This window comes from Equus asinus, chromosome 5 (assembly GCF_041296235.1).
Source record: "Equus asinus isolate D_3611 breed Donkey chromosome 5, EquAss-T2T_v2, whole genome shotgun sequence".
NCBI classification, from domain to species: Eukaryota; Metazoa; Chordata; class Mammalia; order Perissodactyla; family Equidae; genus Equus; species Equus asinus.
The window spans coordinates 5,722,996-5,740,522 of NC_091794.1; the positions used below are offsets into that span (position 1 = coordinate 5,722,996).

The 17,527-nt window shown below is 38.0% G+C and overlaps 1 long non-coding RNA gene across 3 annotated transcripts in view; it reads right to left on the reverse strand.

Moving 5' to 3' along the window:
• The window catches only part of LOC123285585 (uncharacterized), a 76,966-nt gene that overhangs the window by 39,893 nt on the left and 19,546 nt on the right, over positions 1 to 17,527 (reverse strand). Inside the window, exon 1 of one of the 3 annotated variants that reach the window (XR_011503136.1) lies at positions 272 to 445. The exons of the other annotated variants lie outside the window; for them this stretch is intronic. This is a non-coding gene — a long non-coding RNA (uncharacterized lncRNA). Of the gene's footprint in view, positions 1 to 271; positions 446 to 17,527 lie in introns of those variants that run through there. 3 annotated transcript variants of the gene reach the window in all.

Sequence of the window (17,527 nt, forward strand, 5' to 3'; positions counted from 1 at the left end):
AAATGATGACTAAAAATTGCTTTAAAATACTCCAGAAGAAAAAAAGCAGCAGGGGGTAGATTCAACCAAATTGGGGAACATTTGCTAATTCTGAGTGATGGATATATAAGTTAATGATAATACTCTCTACATTTGCGTATTATGGAAATTTTCCAAAATAAACTTTACCAAAAAGAGAAACAACTTAGAAAACATAGATTTTAAGGTGTCCAAGGGTATATGTGATGTAGGGATTCAAACAATTTTTTCATCAATAAAATTCAATCTCTACCTTCTCTTAAATCCCACGTCTAGTTAAAAGGAAGAACAACGTTCAGTAGACTCAGCACCGTCAGAAACAATGAGGATTTCAGTTAGATGTTCTTGTACTTCTTCTGTTTGACTTGAAAATTTTCCCAGATTATCTTGCAGATGTCTATGACTGTATGGGAAATCCCAGGAAACTCTGAAGTTGCAAAATAAATCTAGTTATTGGAATAGGAATTGTCTAAACTACTTAGAGGATCCTAGTAAGGAAAACAAGTTGGAGAAAACCGGAAGTGAGCTTCTTCCTTACAAGTAAGATCAGTAACATTTTCTGGCAGAAAGAGGAAGTTTGCTCAAATATTAAAGTCTTCTGAAAACAAGTTAATCAATCAATTTTATTAAGTAATTATATTGTGCAAAGCAGGATTTTGTGAGGCAGATTATGAATATAATAGAGTTCCTACCATGCAATCTAGTTCGAGATCTGAGAGACAGAAAGACTTGACGCTACGAAGCAGTAAAGTGTCCAAATGGAGAGGACAAGAGGCTCACTATGTGCTGGAGTAGGGGCTGTCCCATCCCACATCTCTGTCCGTACCCCACCCCCACTGTCAAAGCGAGGCAGCCGATGGAAACGCCTCACTCCACCAGACTCTTGACAAGCATTTCCATTCAGGGGAGACATTTAACTAGAAAATAAAGCTATTCATAAAATGATAAAGGAGGCACATACTAGTTATCCTATACTTTAATCATGAATATAAATGAACAACCAAGGACTATCAGGTACATATAAGAGGAGAACCAACACTGCAAAAGAGAAAGACTCTTCCCTCCCCCCAACCAAAAAAAGCAAAGCAAAGACAAAAAATAACAATTAGGGGCCGGCCCAGGGGCATAGCAGTTCACGAACTCCACTGCAGTGGCCCGGGGTTCATGGGGTCGGATCCTGGGCACAGACCTACATACCACACATCAGGCCATGCTGTGGGGGCATCCCATATACAAAGTAGAGGAAAATTGGCACAGATGTTAGCTCAGGGACCACCTTCCTCAAGCAAAAAGATGAAGATTGGCAACAGATGTTAGCTCAGGGCCCATCTTCCTCATCAAAAAGAAAAAAAAATCAGCAGTCTTGTAGCCACTCTCAGCTCACCATAGACTCATAAGCACCTTTACTGAGACCAAAAGAATTACCCAAACAACTCATAGAATTGGCAGTAATAGTAAATGGCTAGACTTGTGTAAGCTACCACATTTCAGGTACTTTGTTATGCATCGTTTTTGTGGCAATAGATAAGAGAGAGAAACACAAAGGGTCAATGCCCTCAAATTTTGAGGAAAAGTTTTAAACCCAAAATTCAATACTTAGCCAAACTATCAATCAAGAGTGAAGGCAATGGGGTTGGCATTGTGGTGTAGTGGTTAAGTTCATGCACTCTGCTCCAGTGGCCCAGGGTTTGCAGGTTCAGATCCTAGGCATAGACCAACACACCACTCATCAAGCAACACTGTGACAGCATCCCACACAGAACTAGAGTGACTTACAACTAGGATGTATAACTATGTCCTGGGGCTTTGCAGAGGAAAAAAGAAAAAGAGGAAGATTGGCAACAGATGTTAGCTCAGGGCCAATCTTCCTCACCAAAAAAAGAAAAAAAAATGAGTGAAAGCGAGAACAAGACATTTCACAAATGCAAGAATACATACCTATTCTCTTCTCACATATCATTTTCTTAGGAAATTACTTGACAATGTTAACAGAAAAAAAGAGGGACAAAGCAAGATAGAACAAGGCACTGTATCTAGAAAACAGTGAATCCAATCCAGAATGTTCTGTTATAAAAGCCATGCTATAGGCCCAGGGAGAATGTCAAAAGACTGGATAAGGAGGATACAGGTTCTGATCTCCAGGGTTTGGGGGACAGTGACTCAATGAAACAGTAAATATGACTGAGAGATGAGAAAATAGTGAGAATGTGATTAAAAAAAAATAGCACAGAGGTGACATCAGTGAAACAGCAGACTAAGGACTTCTGAAAAATCTCTCCTCCATAAAAGCAATGAGAACACCAGTGAAACTTGCCAGAATCAACTTTTTTAGAACTCTGGAAATTAACCAACCGTCCAGGGAGCATTTATTCAAGACAAGAGACTGGATCTCAGTAAGTACAGTGAGTTTTGTGGCATTTTGACTTGCTCTATTCCCGTCCCCCACTCTTCAGCTCTGTAGTAGCCTGGAAAACCAGCACTCCATGATCATGGTGAGAACCAGCAGCCTGGCGGCCACTGGGCAAACTCCTCATTCCCCAAGAATTTGTCATTATTTGACCTGTCTGGCCATTCCCTGGAAGACCGCAGTCACAAAGATGTCTTTACTTGACCTGACTCAGAGCTCACCCAGTGTGACAGTTGGATGCCCACATGCAAAAGAATGAGGTTGGACATCTGTCTCACACAACATAAAAAAATTTACTCAAAATGAAACAGAGACCTAAAAGTAAGAGGTAAAACTATAAAACTCTTAGACAAAAACATAGATGTAACTTCTGTGACCTTGGATTAGACAACAGTTTCATATATATGACATCAACAGCACAAGCAACAAGAGAAAAAAATAGATAAATTGGACTTCATTAAAATTAGAAAGTTTTATACTCCAAAAGACACTACCAAGAAGGTGAAAAGACAATCCACAGAACAACAAATCATATATCTGATGAGAGTCTAGTAACCAGAATATATAAAAAACTCTTAACAAATCATCAATAAGACAACCCATTAAAAAAATGGGCAAAGAATCTGAATAGATATTTCTCCAAAGAAAATATACAAATGTCCAATACATGCATAAAAAGACGTTCAGTGTCATTAGTCATTAGGGAAGTGCTAGTCAAAACCACAATGAGATATTACTCACATTCTCTAGGGTGGCTCTAATTGGAAAGAGAGACAATAACAAATGTTGGCAAGGACATGGAGAAATTGGAACCCTCATACATTGCTGGTGGGAATGTAAAAAGATGCAGCTGCTTTGGAAAACAGTTATAGTTACTCAAAATTCAAACATAGAATTATCATATGACTCAGCAATTCCATTCCCTGGGTATATACCAAAGAGAAATTAAAAGGTATGTTCACACCAAAACTTGTATAAATATTCATAGCAGCAATATTCGTTAACAGCCAAAAAGTTGACACAATCCAAATTTCAATCAACTGATAAACAGATAAATATGGTATATCCATACAATAGAATATTTAGCCACAAAAAGGAATGAAATACTAATTCATGATACAACATGGATGAACATGCCACAACATTGATGAAAACATTCTGCCAAGTCTAATAATCTGCACACAAGTCACACATATTTTATGATTCTGTTTATATGAAATGTCCAAAATAGACAAATCTAAAGACAGAAAGTAGATTAATGGTTGCCAGGGTCTGGGAGTAGAGAAGAACATGGAATAACTGCTAAAGGGATTTCTTCTGGGGGTAATGGAAAATATTCTGGAATTAGATAGTGGTGATGGTTGCACAACTCTGCAAATGTACTAAAAGACACTGAATTATATACTTTAAAAAGATAAATTTTATGATCTGTGAATTAAATCTAAATTAAAAAAATAATAATAAAGCAGGATAAGAATCACAAAGCTCCCTCCTCCAAAAAAGTTACATTTAAATATATAGCAAGCTGAAATGGGAAACGATGTTAAGCAATCAGTGTACTATAAGAGAATTCAACACTTCTAGTTTCTAGTTCAGCACGTAAGGGGCTTGGAAATCACCTCTTCATTCTAACAAGTAAAAAGCAGAACAAATTGAAAAATCAACAACTCTTCTTAGATCCGCAAAAGTGAGGTCACGGTGCAAACTGCCACCTCTGAAATTGGAGAGATTGACAAGGGAAATCAGAGAATCACAACTGCTGGAGCAGACACTCTGGAGCTGAAATCTCTAAAGAAACCAGTGCTTGAGTAGGAAAGTAAGAGCTGTAATTGACAAATTGCTGGAGGCTCAGAGAGGACAAATCTGAGAGTAAAAACTCCATAGGGACCCAGTCATAGGGGAACCCCCTCACTTCTGTGACTTTTATCTTTAGGACTTTAACCAGGTTCTTAGAGTAACAATCATAGAAAAATCCCCTATGCTTCCATCAGGAGAAGCAGAAAGGAATCATTTTGAACTATGCCAGAGGACTCTGTTCTTCTTAAAAATGTCTACCCTCAGGAGAAACCATTTGACCAGAGTCTAAGCTGCTAGAGTTTTATCAGAGCCTAACTGACCTGGATGGGAAATGCACAACTCCAGCCAGCTCTAGCCTTCCTCACGAGAGAAAGAAAATATCCAGCTCTAGCCTCTTCTGGTCTACCACGTGGGAGAAGAGAAATACCCACCTCCAGACCACTCAAGCCATCCTTTCCACCTGGGGTGGGGAGGGAAAAAAGAGAAGCATTTGTGAAGTTCACAGTCCAGAGACAGAGACTCACTAAAAGATGGAGCCCTGATCATAGGATTATAGAACGCTTCCCCTTCCCCCATACCTTATCACCGCATTACTACAGGCCTATTTACAGTAGTTCATTTTACCTGCTACGTCATGTCCAGCTATTAAAAAAAAATTACAGGACATACTAAGAGGCAAAAAGAACAGTTTGAAGAGACGGAGCAAACATTAGAAACAGACATGGCGGAAATGTTGGAAATATCAGAACAGGAATTGAAAACAATTATGTTTACTATGCTAAGCACTGTAATGGATAAAGTAGGCATCTGCAAGAACAGATGAGCAATATAAACAAAGACCTGGAAATTCTAAGGAAGAACCTAAATTCTAAAACTGAAAGACTACAGATGAAAAGTACTGTATAGAAATAAAGAATGCCTTTGGTGGGCTCATTAGTAGACTGGACACGGCTGAGGAAAGATGCTCTGAGCTTGATATACCAATAGAAACCTCCAAAACTGAATAGCAAAGAGAATAAAGACTGAAAAACCAGAACAGAATATTCAAGGACTATGGGACAACTAAAAAAGGTGTAACATATGCATAATGGAAATATCATAAGAAGAAAGAGGGAAAGAAATAGAAGAAATATTTGAAACAGAAATGACTGAGAATTTCCCCAAATTAATGTCAGACACCAAACCACAGATTCAAGAAGATCAGAGAACTCCAAACAGGGTAAATGCCCTCCTAAAACTACACTCAGGCATATCATATTCAATTGACAGAAAATCAAAGATAAAGAAAAAATTCTGAAAGAAACCAGAGGAAAAAACACCTACCTATACAGAAAAAAGATAAGAATTACATCTGACTTCTCAGAAATCATGCAAACAAGAAGAGAATGGAGTGAAACATTTAAAGTGCTGAGAGAAAAAAAACCCACCAATCTAGAATTCTGTATTCTGTGAAATTATCCTTCAAAAGTGAAGGAAAAATACTTTCTCAGACAAGCAAAAATTCAGGGAATTTGTTGCCAGTAGACTTGCCTCGTAAGAAATGTTTAAAAAAAAAAGTTCTGCAGAGAGAAGGAAAATTTTATGTCATAAATTCAGATCAACATAAAGAAAGGAAGAGCATCAGAGAAGAAATAAGTGAAGGCAAAATATGAACTCTTTTATACTCTCAATTGATCTAACAGATAATTGTTTCCTTAAAATAACTGTAGCAATAATGTGTTCAATTATGTACGCTTATAAGCAAGTGAAATGAACAACAGGAATGATACAAGGGTCAGGAGAGAGGAATTAGGATTATTTTGTTATTTAAAATACACTATCCATGAAACAATATAGTGTTGAGAGTGGACTCATATTAGTTGTAAGTGTATATTGCAAATTCTAGGGGAACCACTAAAAAAAGTTAAAAAAAGAAGTATAATTGATGTGCTAAGAAGGGAGAGAAAATAGAATCATATATAATACTCAATTAAAACAACAAAGGAGGGGCCGGCTCCGTGGCCAAGTGGTTAAGTTCGCGCGCTCCGCTGCGGTAGCCCAGGGTTCGGATCCTGGGCGTGGACATGGCACCGCTCGTCAGCCTACGTTGAGGCAGCGTCCCACATCCCACAACTAGAAGGACCTGCAACTAGGATATACAGCTATGTACGGGGGGGGGTTGGGAAGATAAAGCAGAAAAAAAAAAAAGGCAGAAAAAGAGTGGAAGACAAAAATAGGAACAAAGAGCAAGGACAACAACTCAAAGCAGCAGCTAATATGGTAGATATTAATCCACATATATCAATAATCACTTTGAGCATTAATGGCCAAAATGAACCAATTAAAAGACAGATTGTCAGAATAGATCAAAGAACAAGACCCAACTAAACGTTGTCTACAAGAAACACTTTAAATATAAAACATATATGGACTAAAAGTAAACAAATAGAGAAAGATATACAATGCTAACACTAATCAAAAGAAACCAGAGTAACTACATTAATCTCAGAGCAGACTTCAAAGCAAGGAAATTTATCAGGGATAAAGCGGGGCATTGCATAATGACAAGGGGGTCAATTTTTCAAGAAGACACAATCCTTAACATGTATAACCCTAACAACACAGGGTCAAACTACGTGAGGCAAAAACCGATAGAAGTGCAAGGAGAAATATATGAATCCAGTATTCTAGTTGGGGACTTCAATACCCCTTCATCAGGAATGGATAGATCCAGCTGGCAGAAAATCACTAAGAACATAATTGAACTCAACACACCGGCCATCATCTGGATACAATCAACATCAATAGTCCACCTCATTCAACAAGAACAGAATACATATTCTTCTCAAGCTCACATGGAACACTCACCAAGATAGAGGACATCCTGGGCCATAAAACATACCTTAACAAATTTAGAGGATATGAATCATACAATGTCTACTATCAGAAAACAATGGAGTTAAGCTAGAAATCAACAAAAGAAAGATAAATGGAAAATCCTAAGATACATAGAGGTTAAACAACACACTTTTAAATAACACATGGGTTGAAGGAGAAATCTCAAGAAAATTTTAAAATATTTTGAACTAAATGAAAATGAAAACACAACTTATCAATATTGGTCGGATGCAGTGAAAGCAGTGTTTAGAGGGAAATTTATGACATTGAATGCATATACAAGAAAAGAAATACCTAAAATCAATAATCTAAGCTTCCACTTTAAGAAACTAGAAAAAGAAGAGCAAATTAAATCCCAAGTGAAAAGAAATAATAAGAATTCAAGCAGAAATCAATGAAATTGAAAACAGGAAATCAAGAGAGAAAAATCAATAAAGCAAAAATTGGTTCTTTAAAAAGATCAGTTAAATCAATAAACCTAACCTGTGGCCAGGCTAACCAAGAAAAAAAGAGAAGACATAAATTACTAATATCCGAAGTGAAAGAAGGGATATCACTACAGATTGTATGGACAGTGAAAGAGTGACAAGTATTATGAACAACTCGATGCCCACAAATTTGATAACCTAGATGAAATGGACCAAATCCTGAAGGACACAATCTGCCAAAATTCATGTAAAAAAAAAATAAACAATCTGAACAGGCCTATATCTATTAAATAAACTGAATCTATAATTAATAACCTTCCAAAACAGAAAGCACCAGGCCCAAATGGTTTCACTGGTGAATTCTTACAAACATTTAAGGAAGAAATTATACCAATTCTCTATCTCTTTCAGAAGACAGAAACAGAGGAAATACTGCCTAACTCATTCTGTGAAGCCAGCATTAACCTAATACCCAAACCAGACAAAGATATTACAAGAAAAGAAAACTACAGACCAATATCTCTCTCTCATGAACATAGACGGGAAAAACTTCAAAAAAACATTAACAAGTATAATCCAACAATGCATAAAAATGATTATGGGCCATGACAAAGTGGGATTTATTCCAGGTGTGTAAGATTGGTTTGATATTAAAAAATCAATTAATATAATCCATCACATCAACAAGCCAAAAAAGAAAAATCATATGATTATATCAATAGATGCAGAAAAACCCTTTTACAAATCCATTGCCCATTCATGGTAAAAACTCTCAGTAAACTAGAAATAGAGGGGTACTTCCTCATCTTGATAATGAATAGCCATAAAAAACTTACAGCTAACATCATGCTTAATGGTGAGAAACCTAAAGTTTTTCCACTAAGATGAGAACAAGGCAAGGATGTCTCCTTTCTCCACGCCTTTTCAAAATTGTACTGAAAATCTCAGCTAAGGAAACAAGACAAGAAAAGGAAATAAAAGGTATACAGATTGGGAAGGAAGAAATAAAACTATCTTTATTTGCAGATGACATGACTGAATATGTAGAAAATCCAAAAGAATCAACAAAAAAACTAGAACTAATAAATGACTATAGCAAAGTTGCAGGATACAAGATTAATATACAATAGTCAATTGTTTTCCTATATACCAGCAACAAATAAGTGGAATTTGAAATTAAAAAACACGATACCATTTAAAATGGCACCCAAAAATGAAATACTTAGGTATAAATCTAACAAACTATGTACAAGATCCTATGTGAAAAACTATAAAACTCTAATCAGCAAAATCAAAGAACTAAATAAACGGAGAGATATTCCATGTTCGTGGATAGAAAGATTGAATATTGCTAGGGTGTCAGTTCCTCCCAACTTAATCTACATATTCAACGCAATCACAGTCAACATCCCAGCAAGTTATTTTGTGGATATCAACAAACCGATTCTTAAGTTTAAAGGGAGAAATAAAAGACCCAGAATAACAACACAATATTGAAGGAAAAGAACAAAATGGGAGGACTGACATTATCCAACTTCAAGACTTATTATAAAGCTACAGTAACAGTGTGTGTTATTGGCAAAGAATAGATCAATGGAACAGAACAGAGAGTCTAGAAATAGAACCACATAAATATACCAAATTGAGCTCTGACAAAGGAGCAAAGGCAACACAATGGATAAAAGATAGTCTTTGCAACAAATGGTGCTGGAACAACTGGACATCCACATGCAAAAAAATGAATCTAGACTCAGACCTTATACCCTTCACAAAAATCAGCACAAAATGGATCATAGACCTAAAATAAAATGCAAAACTATAAAACTCCTAGAAGATAACAAAGGAGAAAGCCTAGATGACCTTGAGTGTGGCAAACACATTTTTAAAACAACACCAAAGGCACATTCATGAAAGAAAGAATTGGTAAGCTAGGCTTTATTAAAATCAAAATTTTCTGCTCTTCAAATTGCACTGTCAAGAGAATAAAAAGACAAGGCACAGATTGGGAGCAAATATTTGCAAAAGACATGTCTGATAAAGGACTGGTATCCAAAATATATGAAGAACTCTTAAAACCCAACAATAAGTAAACAACTTGATTTTTAAAAATGGGCCAAAGACCTTAATAGACATCCAAGCAGCAAAGATATACAGATGGCAAATAAGCTTATGAAAAGATGCTCCATATCATATGTCATCAGGGAAAAGCAAAGAAAAACAATGAGATACCACTATACACCTATCAGAATGGCCAAAATCTAGACACCACTTGACATCATTAAATGCCGAGAGGATGTAGAGCAACAGGAACTCTCATTCATTGCTAGTGGGAATGTAAAATGGTCCAGCCACTTTGGAAGACAGTTTGGCAGTTTCTTACAAAACTAAACATATTCCTACCACGTGATCCAGCAGTCATGCTCCTTGGTATTTACCAAAGGAGCTGAAAACGTATGTCCACACAAAAATGTGCACATCGATGTTTATAGCTGCTTTATTCATCGTTGCTAAAACTTGGAAGCAAACAAGATGTGTTTCAGTGGGTGAATAGATAAATAAACTGTGGATAGGCAACAACATATTATTCAGCACCTAAAGAAATGAGCTGTCAAGCCCTGTAAAGATGTGGAGGAACTTTAAATGCATATTTCTAAATGAAAGAAACCAATCTTAAAAGGCTACATACTAAAAGATTCCAACCATGTGACATACTGGAAAAGGCAAAACTACGCAGACAGTAAAAAAATTAGTGGTTGCCAGGGCTTGGGAGGAGAGGGGGATAAATAGGTGGAGCACAGAGGATTTTTAGGGCAATGAAACTACTTTGTATGATACTATAAGGGTGTATACATGTCACTATACATATATCCAAACCCATAGAATGTACGACACCAAGAGTGAACCCTAATGTAAACTATGGGCTTTGGCTGATAATGTGTCAATTGTAGGTTCATCAATGGTAACAAATGTATCACACCGGTGGAGGATGTTGATAGGGGAGGTTATGCATGTATGGGGGCAGCAAATATACGGGAAACGTCTGTACCTTCTCAGTTTTGCTGTGATCTAAAACAGCTCTAAAAAGAAAAGCCTTAAAATGCAGAAACATATGTACTATTATTTTAATTTTTTAATAATCATTTCTCCTTAACAAACAAACAGAGAGAATTCAATAGACCTGAAAAGAAACACAGATCCTTTTGGGCCTTGGAATAATGACACTGAATCTAGGAGGAAAGAAATGTAATGGGGGCCCAGATCTAGATATATATATATATATATATATATATATATATATATATATATATATATATATGATAATGTAGGGATATTTATTGGTTTTAACCCTTAGAGATAATCAAACAGAAAACTTAGAAGTGGTGCAGATGGAGAGTAACTGAGGACTACAGTAAAGATAGAGGAAAGGGTAGGGATTGATATTCTCATTTCACAAAAAGGAAATCAAGAAACAAAATCAAGCCTTCAAGGACAAGAAATAGATGCTTATTTAGATTAAAGTAACAAAAGTAAAAAAATAAAAGAATGAAAACTACAAATACAAATATCAAAACATCAGAAGAGGAGAGTAAAGAATCAAAAGACTCATCTTCTATGTTGGGGAGTCAATAGACGTGACGTTGATAGATAATCAATCGATACAGGTGTAAGCACATTGCCTACAGTTCTTGAAGTAACCAGGAGAATAAAAAACTGTTGAAGTCTAGTTCCTCTGAGAATGGAAGTACAGTGGGGAAGAGAGAAGCAGAAAGCTATTGCTTTTCAGAAATTGTTCTCTACTGATCTGATGCCACGTACCTGAATTCATTTCTTTAAAAGGAGTTAATCAGAAGCTTTACAATTCTTTGGACTGGTGACAAGGGAGAGGAACGAAAGCTGCCCCTCTCTGAGCCCAAGTGATTGGGAAAGTGACCTCATAGAAACAGAAAACCAAGACAGGGAATTGGTACCTGGTTTGAGGGAAAAAGACAAGGACATCGGAGATGCAATAAGAATATAACAAGCAGGTAAATAAGGCTGGAAAAAAATCTGAGGTAAAATGCAAACTTGAGAGACATTTATACAAATGTAAGAGTTGAACTGATAGCAACAAAAGTTTGAAGAGGAAAACAAAAAAGAAAGAAAAAATTTCAGAAGCATCCTAGTTAAACGTCGAGAACCTGTGGCAAAAGTAGAGCAGGAGGAAAAAGAGAGAGAAGCAGCATAGTGGAATGGGGTCCAAGGAATGTGAGCATTCACCAAAATGTGTCCACAATTACAAACACGGACTCCATCCATTATAACAAAAAGGGTAGAAGACACAAAGGTGCCTGTGGCATTCACAGACAATACTTCTAATAGTCTCATGGAAGGTGAAAGCTGATCCATGGCTTTCCACACCATTTATAACGGGCTCTCTCAAAACACAGTTGAAAAAAAAGCACTGCTATTTATGATTTTAACTGCATCACACATGTAAAAAATGTTCTGCCAACTCTATTCTAAATCTTACTCATCCATTGTGACCTGTTCCAAAAATATACCATTTCGGAGAATTAACGCATGCAATCACAAAAACCACAAAGCCAATATTTCTTCAAACCCAGTGCTGTAACCTTTGGGAATTACATCAGACAGAATTGATATGAAAACTATTTGGAAATATTCACATCTCGCTTATTTTTATGAGGAACTTTGTGCAGCATTCACCTTGGATCTCCAGAGAGAAGGCAGGCAATCATGAGTGTCATGGAGTTAGTGTTAAAAAAATGTTTACCATGGGAAAGATTGCAAGTGACAATCTAACATTTGAAGGAAAGCTGCATTTGAAAATGAAACCAAAGAGCATTAAGCAAAAATTATAAACACATATATTTTTTTCTCAGTGATAACATCAGAACCTCTCTGCTCACTTCGTCAGTCAGAGCTTCACCAGTTTAAAACCCTGCCATGCACATCTTCCTCCAGCTGCTGTCTTCTCTCCTCTCTCTAATGGCCACACATATCTAGAGCTGCCTACAGTGGTCTCATTTTCTTGCTTCCAACTCACTCCCCAACCCTTCCAATTTGCTTCCACGCCAGCACTCCATCCAAGCAGCCCTTGCCAATATGAATGAAGACTGATATTTCAGTGTTCTTCCTATTTCATCTGTTAGGCTACATTCAATACCTTGAATCAGTCCTTCACTCCTGAAACACTATCTTCCCTTTGTTTTCAAGATACAGCACTCTTCCTGTCTCCCTGGCAGGAACATAATCGTCTACCAGTTTTCAATTACCCATCTATAAACCCAATACCATAAAGTCTCACCCATATGTACAAGAATGTCCTCAACAGTTACACTTGGATGACGGGGGCATTTCAAAATGGACCTCATGATATTTACCTCTGAACCTGATTTTCTTTATATTTCCTGTCTCAATGAATGGACTCACCATCTATCAAAGTATGCACGCCAAAAACCTTTAAATTGTCTTTGACACCACCTCCATTCCCCTCCTATAGTCAACTGATCATTGATTTTGCTCTCTAAGTGTCTCTTGAATCCATTTGACTCTGTCTCCATATCACCCATTAGTCCAGGCTGCCACGACCTCTACCTGGACTACTGCCCCAGCCTCCTAACAGGTCTTTTCCATTCACGTAGGACTCCCTCCAAACTATTTTCCCCACTGCAGGCAGAGTCATCTTTTCCAAAGCATAAATCTGATCTAGCACACAACCCTACTTCTATTCAGCCTTTGCTTAAACTCCCATTGTTCTTCCCATTGTCCACAGGCTGCAGATCAAAGTTCTTAACCTGGTCTACCATGCCCTGCATGGTCTGCCCCGGCCCCAGCCTCATTTCACACTATCCTCTCTCTCTCTGAGCTCTGCCACACTGACATTCTAGTTCTTCAAATGGGTCGTACTCTTCCACCCCCACCCCCGACTGCAGTGCCTTTGCACATGCCTTTCCCTCCCCGGCCCTGTTCACCTAGTTACTACAGACTCTTCAGGTTTTGCTCAACTACTCCCTTTACAGGGAAGCCTTTCCTGACCTCTCAGGCCAGGTTGGCTGCTCCTGTGGGCTGTTCCTTTCTTTCAGAGCAATATCTCAGTTCGTAATGACACACTCAATCATGCCATTATTTTATGAATGCCCTTCTTGACCATTAGTCTGTAAGCTCCATAGAGTCAGGAGCCACATCTTTTTTTGCTTGCCACCCTAGCTCCAGCTCCTAGCAAAGTTCCAGGCATATAGCATACTCAGTAAATATTTGTTGAATGAATGAATGTATGCATGAATAAATAGCAGATTTGGGTTAAAAATAAGTATATGGCTCATGAGCCAATCCCTCATGTCAGTTCAGATCTGATTTTCCCCAATTTTTAGCTTAAAATGTGTTCTGTTTACTTTTTTTCTTCTACATCTACAGACATAAAGATTGTTCACAGATCTGAAATGCTACAGTGCTCATGAATATCTTATTTTCAGACTAACAGAGAATAATAATGACATGAATACAGGACTTTTCATACTAAATAAGTATTTTAGATAATGCTAAATAGATCCCATAGCTAAACTAAAGGCTGTTCACACGGCATTCAGAGACGTGGGTAATTTACCGATCCTCGTTTGATTCTGCTTCACAGAATTCAGGAAAGTCTCCTGAGTCAGGCCTTTTCAGCCTGGGGCTGGAGGAGCGAAAGAGAGTGATTTGAAAAAAGAGTGAAATGTCTGTTGGGACTTGAGTAGACTTTAGAATGGCAACCAAATGTTGTATAATTTCAAACTGATGACCTACCCCTGGCCCAGATGCAGAGCCGGCAACATAATCTGTCGGGCCCAGTGAAAAATGAAAATTCAGGATGCTTTGTTCAAAAAGCAGGATAAAGAAAACTCTCTCCTTCCTTCTGCATTATCTCAGTTGACCTATCACGATGGTTTTTTGTTGTTCTTTTGCTACTTAATGTTATTCTTCCTTGGACAAAAAGACACTTGTGGGGATTCCCTGGAGCCAGGATCCCTGTCTTGTGACGAAGTGGAGCACAAGTACCCAAAACTGACCTTCTCCATGCCCAGGTCCCCAGCAGGGATGGAGGGCAACAGACATCACTGAATGGGGCAGAGGAACAGGTGGCTAAGAAGCCAATCCAGGGAAACAGGGGGGTGGGACCTCCCGTGAGCCAAAGCTCAAGCCCCCAGTGCATCTTTCATTGTCCCATCAGACTTTACTTATAAAACACAAATTCAAAGATAAATTATTAAGAATCTTAAGATGGTAACAACAGAGCATTAAACCCCAAGTGCAGAGTCCCCTTCTGACTGTGAGTCCTGAGCAACTGCACTGGTCACACCCCCGTGAAGCTGACCTTGCCCAGATGAGATGGTCTCTAGCCTAATTCAACCTTATAGAGAAGGCTGGAACACAAGGGGGGGGAGTCATGCTCCCAGAAAGTATAACGTACCCTCACGCACTTAGACACTACCATCAGCAACTGTCTGTTCACAGGTGCTTCCTGTCATGGCAAAGATTCGTACTTTCTTTGGAAAACGCTGTGGATCTCTGCTGAGCAGCCCAACTGCACTAACTTCATTTTGTATCACTCAGACAGGTGCACCCTGTGTTATTTGTCCAAGTGGTGTCTGCCGGGTGTTTCCTCAGATCCAACAGACATGCAGCCAAGAACCCATTTGTTGCTCTCTTAGGGCAGGAATGATCATCTTATCTCTAGCACTTGGCAGCACCTGGCGTAAGTTGGTGCTCAGTAAGTGCTTCTTGAGTTGAAATAACAGACCCCATACTGCCCTTCAAGTTAGTCCACTTCTAAAATAAAAGACAATTTTTTTAAGTGGATGGTAGCTAGAACTGTCAGACAAGTCGATCCATTTGGTGTGTGTATGTTGTGTATCTGAATATGTACACACACACGCATGCACACAGTCTTAATTCCACACATTTGTTCCCAGAAGCTCAATGTGGCTATCAGGACCCATCCAACAAAGAAGCAGACTGAAAATTCCCCCCAAGGTATCATCTTAACCAAAAGGAAATCTAGTTCAAGGAAGCCCCAGTTAAAATGGAAAAAAAAAAGCTAAAACAATATTTACAAAAAATATTTAAATAACATGATGAAGAGCTCGTGGTGTAATTAAATGAAAAACAGAGAGAAAACCATATTGCAAGACTTCAAAATAAGAACATGTACTCACACTCACACAGACAAAGGAAAATACGGGAAGGAAACGTCACCCAACAGTATTAGCGTTTATCTCTTGGTGTGTAACATTATGAGGGATTTGGGACATTTTTTATTTGTGTATTTATTAAAATTTTTCTCCCACAATGGGCATACACTGCTTTTATAATCAGAAAAAAATGTATAGAAAGTAAATCTTTGGAAAGAATAACTTTCAGTCATTTAAACCAATAGTTAAAATTAATTTTTAGGAACAAAGGTTTTTTGGCATCATTATGGAACCCCAGTATACTGAAAAACAACAAGTAGGGAACAGCTTCCTTAGGCAGTTTCAATCTTCATCGCAGGCAGAAAATACTTCATTGTTGGAAAGTACTCCTGAAGCACTACTCAGAAACTCACGGATATAATCCGAACCCCATCCAGTGGTTGTGAAACAGGCATGGGAAGTAGCCCTTTATCCCATTTCTTTGATTCATATTTTATTCAAGATTTTGACATTATTTAAGTAATTCTGGTTATGCCTCAATAACAAGTAAATCCTGAAATCTCAGTGGCTTAACTGCAAGGGTTTATTTTTGACTCATGTCAATCCAGTGCAAGTCAGCTGGCCAGGCAGTGACTCAGGGGCCCAGGCTCTTCAATGTGGCAACTCCATCATCTTGGGTCTCTTTACTTGCAGGTACACAGATTAAAGAGAGAAAGAGAAGGGGGAGGCATATTGGTCCTTAACTGCCTTGACCCATTAGTCACATGGCCCCAACCCAACCACAGAGGAGACTGGGAAATGTAAAGAAGAGCGAGAATATTTGGTTATTATTAACAGTGTCTGTCACAATATTCTATTTTAAAATTTCAAATAACATTAAAGAAAGACACAAGATTTATCACAGTAGGACAAAGGTTAAGAGAGGTTATAAAACACTATATTAGGGGGCTGGCCCCGTGGCTGAGTGGTTAAGTTCACTCGCTCCACTGCAGGCAGCCCAGTGTTTCGTTGGTTCGAATCCTGGGCGCGGACATGGCACTTCTCATCAAACCACGCTGAGGCGCCGTCCCACATGCCACAACTAGAAGGGCCCACAACAAAGAATATACAACTATGTACTGGGGGGCTTTGGGGAGAAAAAGGAAAAAATGAAATCTTTAAAAAAAATTATATTAGCAGAAACTACTTTTTTTTAAAGATTAATGTCTTTGAAAAAATCCTAAGAGGATGTGACAAGACAGACCATTGATATGAAGTAGGACTGAAGATGAGATTAAATAGAGTTGAAATGATATCCTAAAACGTCATGTAACTCCACTTACCACTCTCTGATTGCCAGAGGTTCTGTATTAAAACAGGCAGGTGGAGCTTTTCAAATGTGCCAGCAGAGGCAGAAAGCTGCCACAACTTATTATAAGATTTGATTTGATTTATGCTGCTTATAATAAACTTCAAAGAGATACATGCCAATGGTTCTCCATGTCATATAAACACAACTTCATATAAACATCAGTCTGGAACTCTACCAACCTGTACAGAGCTGGTGGAGTTTCTGCAGAGCAAACCAGCAAAGGACTTTACTCTCAAGGCTTCACAACCGAGGATAACTTTGTTCATTTTTTCTACTTATTTAGTAAAGTGCCCACTTACTGTTTCTATTTCCAGGCAGCAATGTATATTCTCCATGGTTTTGCACATCAGTTTAGATTTCTCAAGAACACTATGAATTTAAGGGAAAGACTGTTTCCAATCATGTACGCCATGCCTAGGATTGTGTTCTGTATACTCATCGGCCCTTTGTAAATGTTGGTGATTGTTTTATAGTCACT